The following is an 11,651-nucleotide window of genomic DNA, read 5'->3' on the forward strand; positions in this document are numbered from 1 at the left end:
CAGACTTTTTTAATGATAAAAATCTATACTCCAATAATTCCTTATGCCCTATTGACAATAGGTGTTTACTTAATAACTTTGTGTAATAAATTTAACCTAGTATCAAGTCAATAAGTTAATAAAATAGTTCAAATAGAACTACCAAATTTAATAAGAACTTATTGCTTAGAAACCATGTTATACGTCAGACTTGCAAAAATTGGTTTCTGGATCAGATCTCTGAATTTTTCAGACTTGGACTGGAAACTGAGTATTTTCATTTTTAACTGGCTAATGGTAAATTATTGCTGATTAAGAACCACATTTGAAGACACATTGAATTGGAAATTTTATGAACTTGAATATTTAGAATAGCTCTTCCATTTTGTCTTAAATACTAACACCTCATTTTGAGATGGAATTTTGCAAGGTTTGAAATTAAGCAAACTCATATTAGAATATCCCTGGGTGAGACAATTTTTCTGAATAAGTATTTACTTGCCACACAATCTATCAAGTAGGTATCAAGTTAAAATTTATTCAATTAACTTATTCTCCTTAGTTTGGAGATTAAAAAACAAGCAGAGATTGAATGCCCTGTCTCAAATTACACAGGAGTTGACTGACAGAAGTGGGTTAGAACCCAGGCCATCTGTTTGCACTTTCAAATTATCTGATGTGTGTCACAGAAATCTGAACAGAACTGGAATGGCAAATACTGTCTCTGAGATTTATAATATGTTGGTAGTTTATTGGCACTTTAGATGTATTATATGTTGGTGGTATAATGGCCTTTCACAGTGATCAATTATTACAGCTTTGGAAACAGAGACACAAAACTCTAGAGGGGTAAGGAATCCAGAAAACTTAAAAGCCATCGAGTGCTTTTTAGATTTGCCTAAATCTGCCCTGTTTTAGGATTTTACATCACTCATTCCTGGGGCTTGAAAACTTCCCTTGGTTGACTATGATCTCAAGTCTTCAATGTACAAAGAACTTACTTATCCAGCTTCCCTATATCTTCTCACCTGTTCCAACCTCTATTTGTCCTTCTCACAGACCTGGTCCTTCCCTGTTCTGATCTGTATCAGCTGCCTCTTGCTCTTTGGAAGTACTAGCAAGGACAGATAGATACTAGGCAACTCATTCCAATCAACCTCAGTTATCTCCTCTATAACTGCTATGTCTCTATAACTCTATATCTGCTTTTGTCAGAGTGACGCACCACATCTGCTGAATGACCCTGATCAGGTCCCTAGCTGCCCTGTGCCCTCTGTTAGTCCTCCCATTCCTAAATCAATGCTCGTGATATCCTGCTAGTTCTGCATTTTGTCTTCCTTTTCTTCTCACCCGATAGTTATCACATACAACTGATCTCATACCATTATTTCCCTCTATTTTAAATGTATGAAGTTTATTTTTCTTCATCATACTGTTGTATTTTCATTTTTCTGTTTTAGTAACACTGTATCATATTTTTAGCCTATGTACTTTCCTTCCCTAGGCCATTTGCACTAGCTCTGTCTCTGATAAAATATTGTATTCCAAGTCTTTTATGGCTTGTTCTCAATTGGTATTCCAGTTTTAGAAGAAAGGTTATCGCCTCAGAGAGCTTAACTGATCATTCTATTAAAGCTGTTCTTTAATATATTTTTAAAGTTACTTTTCTCATGCAATCTGTCTCTAAAATCATCTTGCTTATTTTGATATTTCCTTATTTATTATTCCCCATTTAGGGATAAAAGATCCTGGAAAATGAGTATCCTGGGAATTAAGCTCATTACTTGGCTTTAATTTAAAACATATAATGTTCCTGATACTTTATAAACATTTATGATGGATAGATTGACTATGTGATTGAATAAATATATCTTCAAAGTGATCACTCTAGAATGACAATTGGACAATGTCTTGAATGACAACATTGCTCAATTAACAGTTTCTATGTAGAATATAAAACACCCTGGGCTAGAAGATTTTATGTGCAGATCTTCACAATGTTCTAATTCAACCTTAAGTGAATTTTAATTTTCTATCTCAATCATGTTGAACTCTGAGAAGCCTCCTTATATAATAGGTATATGGGTTTTCACTAATCAAAAAAATAAACCTTTGCAGATAGCTAATTTATTTAACACTGCCTATCTAAATATGGGTTGAAAATATGCCTCTATAAAAACAATAGCTTAGGTTTTACATTATTAGCTGACTTGCTCTGGCAATAATTGGTAATCAAGATTTATCAGTTTCTTAAAGCAATGTATGAAACCTCAAGAAGCCTACACATACTCCTGCCTGATGCTGAGACTTAAAATATAGATTCTATTTGATCCAAAGAGATATAAGTTTATGGTAGAAATGGTTAAACACCAAATACAGAAAAATAGGCCAGAAGAAATAATTGTTAAGATCTTCCTCTATACTTTTGTTAACATACATAGATTCTTTCCACAAATATTTAATTAAAAATATCTGAGGTAATGAATTCTTCCTTGAATTACACAAACTTCTAGTTGGGGGGGGGCACACTCAGTTACACTCAGGGGTTACTCTTAGCTATGTGCTTAGAAATTGCTCCTGGCTTGGGGGATCATATGGGACGCCAGGGGATCATCAAACCGGGGTCCATTCTAGGTCAGCAGAGTGCAAGACAAACACCCTTCTGCTCTGCCACTGCTCCGGCCCCCAAATTGCACAAACTTCTAAGTCTGAGGCTTGAAGAAAAATAAAATATGGAAGGACCAATTACTGGAAAAGTAGAATTGAAATAATAGGTAAGACCCATTTCAAACCAAACCAAGGTTCAGGACCAAATGGCTTCTCTAATAAGTATTAACACATATTCAAAAATCTAGTATCCATATTGATCTTGTGAATCTTATGTAGCTGGAAATACTTTAAAAGTGGAAAACAAAACAATAGCTTCAGGACTTGTCTGCAAGTTTATGCAGAAGTTTCTTTGTATTATCCAGTTTCTATTTCCTACTGGTCATACAATCATCTTTCCAGAGGACAATACTTAGATATTCTAAATTAGTTTTTTAATGTATATCTTAGATACACAAAAATTGTTTTATTTGAAATGTATTTATTATTTGATTACAAATAAAATTGATTTCTTAAATTAAAAATCTAGTATCCATTCTTTTTATATTCTTTCAAAATATCAAAAAGAATAAAATGTTTTCTAAATTTTAAAGAAACCAGAATATTCTTATAGAAAAAAATACCAGGACAAGAAAAGAAAACATGAGGTCAGGGGCCAGAGCAATAACACAGTGGTAGGGCTTTTGCTTTGCATGTAGCTGATTCAGGATGGACCTGGATTCGATCCCCAGCACCCCATATGGTCCCCCAAGCCAGGATCAATTTCAGAGTGCATAGCCAGGAGTAACCTCTGATCATCACTGCATGTGGCACAAAAACAAAACAAAACAACAACAACAACAAAATGAGGCCAGTATTCTGATTTATATAAAAATTTAAAAATGTATCTTAAACAGAATTCAACAACACATTAAAAAGTCTGACAGATGCCAAACAGTGGATGGCAAGGCATTTGCCTTGCATACAGCAGATCTGGGTTAGATCCCCGGCATCCTATGTGGTGCCCTGAGCACTAGCAGGAGTGATCCCTAGGCACAGAGCCCAGAGAACCCCCTGAGTACTATTGAGTGTGGCCCCAAAGCAAAAATTATGTGATGTAATTCCATAATTGAGATTTAGTTCAGAGAGGCAACAATGATTTAAGACACCCAAGTTTACTTAAACCATATATCAAATCAGAAAATTAAAGACAAAAATCATTGGATCATCTCAGTGACAGAAGAAAGAATTTGATAAATTTTAATTACATGCATATAAACAGAGCAAACTAAAAGAAAATAAAAGTTTTACATGATAAAGCTTGGCTAGCATTATGTTTCACAGAGAAATGGAAAGCATTTCTGCTGTAATGAGAAATAAGATAAGAATGACCACTTTCATCATGCAACATATTCTAACCAGGGAGTCCTGACAAGAAAAAAAAAGGAAAAAAAAAGTATAACTACCACTAGATTCACACTTCTTATTATCATTTATATTAATAAAATCTTAAAGACTCCACAAAAATTGTTAGATATAATAAATAATTATAGTGAAGTTTTATAATATTTGTATAAGAAATAATCAGCAGAAAAAGAAATAAATACTATTTACAATTAATCAAAATTATAAAACATCTATAATAAAGTTAATTAGGTGAAACATCGGTATACATGCAACTGTGAGACACTCTAAGCTTGAAGAAGACACAAAGAAATGAAAAGATGATATGTGCTCATTGATCATAGGAAAAGAGTGAAAAGTATTGTTATTTGTATTTTTATATATTTAAGTGAAACGTAGCAACACTGCAACTTCCAGTGATATACTAATGGTGTTCTTTACCAGAGTAGAATAAAGATCTACATTTGTATGGTGCCACAAGACATCAAGTAGACAAACTACACTAAGGTAACATAAAGGCAAAGTACTTAATATTATTTGATTTTGTACTATACCATGAAGCTATAGTAAATCACAAGATGATATTGGAATAAAAGCAGGCACTAAGAATTCTAATAAAATTAAAAACCCAGAAATAAAACCACATACAAAGCAACAACAATTTTGAGATAATGGTGCCAAAGAACACACAGTGAAGAAACATCCCTTCAAAAATTGGTGTTGAAACCCAATCATGAACAACTTTATAATCAGGGTGTTTATATAAAGTATTTAATAAAAAGTGACATATCCATATGCAAAGGAGTTAAATAAAATTTACAAATATTTTACATTATAAATTAATAAAATGTATTAGTAGCTCCAAACTATAATATACATAGAAGAAAAAATAGGTAGTAAACTCTTTGACATCAAAAGAAAATACAAATATAAAGCTCATTTAATTACATATAAATAAAGGTTATGCACAAGTAAAAATACATATTAAAAAAGAAAAGCAGAGTGTTCATGTGGAGAAGATATTTCAATACAAATCTTATATAAAAATCGTTAATATCAATATGTACATATACAAGTTATGCAGCTCAATAACAAAACCTGCAACTCAAATCAAGTTTGATAAAATAAAACTAAACTGGCATTGCACTAAAGAAGGTATTCTGATGTCTGAGACACATGTAAAGACATTCTGTATCACTTATCATTAGGGAAATGCAGAACAAAACCACAATAAAATCTCACCTTGAAATAATGAAAATTTCTCTTTAAAAGTCAAGAAACAATAAATGTTGATGAAGATGTGAAAAAAAGGAACCCTACTGTACCTCTGTGTGAGTGTTCTCAAAAGTTGGAATAGACCCACCATTTGTAAATTTATCCAAATATGAGAAATTCAATTCAGAAAGTCCTATGTACCCTTTCACTGCTGCACAATTTACAATAACTAATATATGGTAACAACCCAACTGTCTAAAAATAATGATTTGATTTAAAAAATTGACATAGCTAACTCTACATAATAAACATGCCTCAACCATAAGCATAAGTTTTTCCCTCTGCAACAATTTGCATGGATAATGAGAGTATTGTGCTCAGTGAAAATGAAAAGACAGAAAGAGAAAGACAAATGCTATATGATTTCACTCATGCTTAAAATGAGCTTAAGGGGAAAATCAAGAACAAAAAAGAAAAAAAAAGCAAACCCTTAGTCTCTGACTAAAGAAATGGTGATTACCAGAGAGTTCTGTAATACTGGGAAAAGGGAACAATTTGCTGGTGGGCACGGTGCAATATATATCATTTCTGTTTACACCTTTAACCTGTGCAGTACTGAAAACTAATATTATTTAAAACTTTTAATTTTAAATTGAGGCAACAATAAATAATTCATGAATATAAAATGAAAAATCATAAATTTACTGCTGCCATGCCATATCCAAGAAACTTTTAATATTTCTCTATTTCTGCTATTAAAACCGGGTTTCTCTGGCATGCATTCATAACCTCTGTTTTGATCTCAAAGTCTGTGCTGCAAAAATTTGGACATTATTTAAATTTTAGAAGTTGTACATTATCCAGTTCATTTTTTAAGTAATGCATAAGAATGAGATTATCTATTTTTTATCTTTCTCTTTCTGGCCTATTTATTAATCATTTCTTCTTTGGTTTGGTTTGGTTTATGAGCCATACCAGGCAGTACTCAGGGCTTACTCCTTGCTCTGAACTCAGATATCAATCCTGGTGGGCTCAGTGAGCCATATGGGATTACCAGGGAATGAACCTGGTTTGGCTCCATGCAAAACAATCTCCCCACCGCTGTACTATAGCTCCAACCTCTGACTTATTTCTTTTAACCTGGCTCCATCTAGATCCATTTATGTTGATAAAGACAAAATTTATCTTCCTTTATGACTGAATACTGTCCTGTTATGTGTACATACCAAAACCATCTATGTCCTATATTTGCTGGACATTTGTGTTGATTCCAAATTTTGTCTACTATAAATAATATTGCAATGACTATAGGTGAATATAAATTTTGTTGAATTAGTTATTTTTCTGTTCTTAAGATAAAATCCTAGGAGTAGAATTTCTTGATATCTGGTAGTTCTATTTTTAACTATTGGAGAAATCTTGATACCATTTTCCATGGGGGTTTAATCAGTTCATGTCCTCACCAATATAAATAAGGGTTCATATTTCTGCAAGCACTTTTTTCCTAATCTTTTTTGGCAGAACCCATTTGGCAGAACTGATGGAGTTAAGAGCTTATTATTTAATATGCATTCATTAATATAAGGGCTTTCAAGGTATTATATACATTTAAAATGATTATTTAAACTTATAGTACTCTAATAGATAAAATAAGATTTAAGTTAAAAAATTCATTTTGTGGAAAAAGTGTGTCTCTCACTTCAACTGGCAATTTTTTGCTAAAAGAGTTTTCAAAAATGTTTCCATTCTACAGTTGAATGAACTAAATAATTATTTTATGCAAGAATATGCAAGAAACACACCTACAGTTACAGGATAAGCACAGGCTTAGAATTAAAGGATGGAAAGTAATTATTCAGGCCAATGGAAAACAAAAAAGAGCAGGGACAGCCATTCTTATATCAGACCAAATTGTATTCAACCTCAAGAAAGTGATCAGAGACAAAGAGGGGCACTACTTACTGATCAGGGGAACATTAGATCAAGAAGTGCTAACCCTGGTCAATATCTATGCACCTAATGTAAAGTCACCAAAATATGTGAGGCAACTACTGACAAACCTGGAGAAACACATGAAGGGAATTGTGATAATAGTAGGGGACCTCAATACTCCACTATCACCACTGGACAGATCCTCCAAACAGAAAAATAGTAAAGAAATAAGAGCTCTAAATGAAAAATTAGAAGAATTAGGGCTAATAGACTTATATAGAGCCCTCCATCCCCAGAAAGTAGAATACACATTCTTCTCAAACCCACATGGAACCTTCTCCAGAATAGATCATGTCTTAGGATACAAAGCCAACCTATATAAGACCACAAAGGTAAGGATCATTAGAAGTACCCTTTCAGATCACTATGCAACAGAGCTTATAATTGATGTCAAGAAGAAGCAATGGAGGAAAACTAATACCTGGAGATTGAACAACATACTGCTTAACAACGGCTGGATCAAAGAACAACTCAAGGAGGAAATAAAAAGATTCCTTGAGACGAATGACAATGAAGAGACAACATGTCAGAATTTATGGGATACAGCAAAAGCAGTACTTAGGGGGAAACTCATAGCATTACAGGCCTATGTTAAGAAACAGGAAAATAACAAAACCAACAGTTTAAAAGATCACCTCAAAGAATTGGAACAACAGCAACAGAGAAATCCAACCACAACCAGAAGGCAAGAAATCATAAAAACCAGAGCAGAAATAAACAACATAGAGACTAAGAAAACAATACAAAAAATTAATGAGACCAGGAGTTGGTTTTTCGAAAAAATAAATAAGATAGACAAACCATTGGCAAAACTTACCAAAAAAAAGAGGGAAAACACCCAAATTACTAGGATCACGAATGAAAGGGGAGAGATTACAACAGAACCCCAAGAAATACAACATATCATGAGATCATATTATGAACAACTATATTCAACTAGGCTAGAGAACCCACCAGAAATCGACAGATTCTTGGACAAACACCCTCTTCCAAGACTGGAAAAGGAAGACCTAGAAACTCTAAACAGTCCAATCACTTCAGAGGAAATTGAAGACGTAATTAAAAGACTCCCTAAGAACAAATGCCCAGGCCCAGATGGATTTACAGGTGAATTCTATCAAACATTTCAAGAAGACTTATTACCACTGTTTCATAGGCTTTTCAAAGCCATAGAAAAAACAGGAATCCTCCCCAACTCCTTTTATGAGGCTAATATCACACTCATTCCTAAAGAAGGCAAAGACACCACCAAAAAAGAAAACTACAGACCAATCTCACTAATGAACATTGATGCAAAGATACTTAACAAAATCTTAGCAAACCGAATTCAACACCTCATTAAAAAGATCATACATCATGATCAAGTGGGATTCATCCCAGGAATGCAAGGTTGGTTCAACATACGCAAATCAATCAACATTATACACCACATCAACAACATGAAGGACAAAAACCACATGATCATATCAATCGATGCAGAGAAGGCGTTTGACAAAATCCAACATCCGTTCATGTTAAAGACACTCAGCAAAATAGGGTTAGAAGGCACCTTCCTTAAGATAGTTACAGCTATTTATGAAAAGCCTACAGCCAACATTATACTTAATGGCGAGAAACTAGAAGCATTCCCACTAAGGTCAGGAACTAGGCAAGGCTGTCCACTCTCTCCACTCTTATTCAATATAACCTTAGAAGTCCTAGCAATAGCAATCCGACAAGAGAAGGGAATCAAAGGAATTCAAGTAGGGAAAGAGGAACACAAGCTAGCTCTATATGCTGATGATATGATGATATACATCAAAAACCCTAAAGAATCCACAGAAAAACTCCTAGAAACAATCAACCAATACAGTAAAGTGGCTGGATACAAAGTCAATACACAAAAGACAGTAGCGTTTTTATATACAAACAATGAAGTTGAGGAGAGAGAGATTAAAAATACAATTCCATTTAAGATAGTATCAAAAAATATCAAATACCTAGGAATCAACCTTACAAGAGAAGTGAAAGATCTATACCAGGGAAACTTCAAAACACTTCAGAAAGAAATTGAAGACGATCTAAAGAAATGGAAGAACATCCCATCCTCATGGATAGGTAGAATTAACATAGTCAAAATGACTATTTTACCCAAATTGCTATATAGATTTAATGCAATCCCTATCCAAATCCAGACACAATTCTTTAAAGAAATAGAACAATCAATTATAAAATTCATTTGGAACCATAGAAGACCCAGGATAGCTAAACACATTCTGAAAAATGAGAAGTTGGGAGGTATCTCCTTACCTAACTTGAAACTATACTATAAAGCCATAGTAATAAAAACAGCATGGTACTGGAACAGAGACAGGACCTCAGACCAGTGGATTAGAACAGAATTCCCAGACATAAACCCCCAGATATATAGCCAACTAATATTTGATAAAAGGGGCAAGAATATGAAATGGAACAAAGAAAGCCTATTCAACAAATGGTGTTGGTACAACTGGAAACTCATATGCACGAAAGTGAAAATCGACCCATATCTCACTCCTTATACAAAAGTCAACTCAAAATGGATCAAAGATCTGGAAATCAGATCTGAATCTATAAAGTTTATCGAGAATAAAATAGGCAGAACACTCGAAGACCTTTATATCAAAAGGGTCTTTGAGAATGGAGCACCAATGGCAAAAACGTTAGCATCAACTATAAACAAATGGGACTATATCAAACTAAAAAGCTTCTGCATGGCAAAAGAAACCCTACTTAATGCAAGAAGACAGCTAACAGAATGGGAAAAAATCTTTTCACTTGATATATCAGATAAAGGGCTGATATCTAGAACATACAAAGCGCTCAGAAACCTGAGTCCTTCAAAACCAAACGAAGCCATAAAAAAAATGGGGAGACGAAATGAATAGACATTTCTCTGAGGAAGAGAGAAGGATGGCCAACAAACACATGAAAACATGCTCACCTTCACTCATCATCAGGGAGATCCAAATCAAGACAACAATGAGATACCACCTCACACCAGTGAGGTTGGCTCACATCAAAAATAATGGGAACAACCTTTGTTGGAGAGGATGTGGTATGAAAGGAACTCTCATTCATTGCTGGTGGGAATGCCCCTTGGTCCAACATCTATGGAGAAAAGTCTGGAGAGTGCTCAAAGAACTCAGAATTGAGCTGCCATTTGACCCAGCAATTGCTCTCCTAGGCATATATCCCCAAGATGGAAAGACATTCATTCCAAAATACGTATGCACCCCACTATTTATTGCAGCACTCAGTATAATAGCCAAATCTTGGAACCAACCTCGATGTCCAACAACAGATGAATGGATCATTAAGATGTGGTACATATATACAATGGAATATTACATGGCAGTTAGAAATGATACAATCACAGACTTTGCAGCAACGTGGATGGACCTAGATCATGTTATGTTAAACGAAGTAAGTCAGAAGACAAAAGAAAAACACAGAATGGTAGCACTATTCTGAAACACCTAGAATACATAAAAAACAAAAAAAGGACATTGAAGAAGCATAACTGCTAGAACCACAAAGAAAGACTTCATAAACTCCATTCCCTGATCTGCACAGCCACCAAGATCTCTAGAAACAGGTCTGATTTTACCATCCAAGATAAAGTAGAAGTCTTCCACATACCACGAAAGCAGCAAGAGGAGAATAAATGATCTATTTTTTTTGACGTCTTTATTTTGGTGTGGAGATTACGGTTGATGTCTCCAATATTATTTTATTTTATTTTGTTTTGTCTTTTTCTTTCTTTTTGCACTTGAGTATGATTTGATTTCAGAACCGAGATTATTGTGTGGTGCCTGTTTTTATTGTTGTGGTGCTTATCGGTTATTTAATTCGATATTTTTGTGTGTGTGTGTGTGTGTGTGTGTGTGTGTGTGTATTGTTGTGGTATTTTAATTACTTTTTTCACATCCTCTCTCAAACTGAGGTTGGAAGCCTCTAGACAGGACTCTGCCTATTTTCAGTATATTTGATTTTTGATTGAGAAGAGGACATATTAGGTGATGGGTATTCCCCTGATTTAATGTGAATATGTACCCAAAATACTACAGTGAAAGATATGTAAGCCATTATGGAAAAAAAAGAAAATTGTGTTTTTAATCAGAAACTTTCTTTGACTTACATGTATTATTATTATATTAATTATATTATATGTTATGTTATGTCACTATATTATGTTATATTAGTTTACCTTATTATGTTAATCAATTTTGTCCTTTAAATGAATTCTTACTTAAAAAAAAAACAAAAAAACAACTTTAGTTTGCCCTGAAGAAAAGAAAAAAATAAATAAAAGATAAAATAAGGCCTCCCAATTCTTACCACAGGCTGTGTTCTTTACACTGGCTGTATAGAAAGAGGAGGTACAGTAAAGGCACCCCATATACACCTCAACACAGGCCCCTTGCCGGGTATGTATTGTGAATTGGGGGACAAAA

At 33.9% G+C, this 11,651-nt stretch overlaps 1 non-coding gene across 1 annotated transcript; it reads left to right on the forward strand.

The window, feature by feature from the left end:
• The first annotated feature begins 11,518 nt into the window (after positions 1–11,518).
• On the forward strand, positions 11,519–11,651 carry LOC126002577 (small nucleolar RNA SNORA51). Its single transcript, XR_007493263.1, has one exon. It is a non-coding gene; the product is annotated as a small nucleolar RNA SNORA51 (small nucleolar RNA).

The sequence above is a fragment of the Suncus etruscus genome, chromosome 2 (genome assembly GCF_024139225.1).
Source record: "Suncus etruscus isolate mSunEtr1 chromosome 2, mSunEtr1.pri.cur, whole genome shotgun sequence".
NCBI classification, from domain to species: Eukaryota; Metazoa; Chordata; class Mammalia; order Eulipotyphla; family Soricidae; genus Suncus; species Suncus etruscus.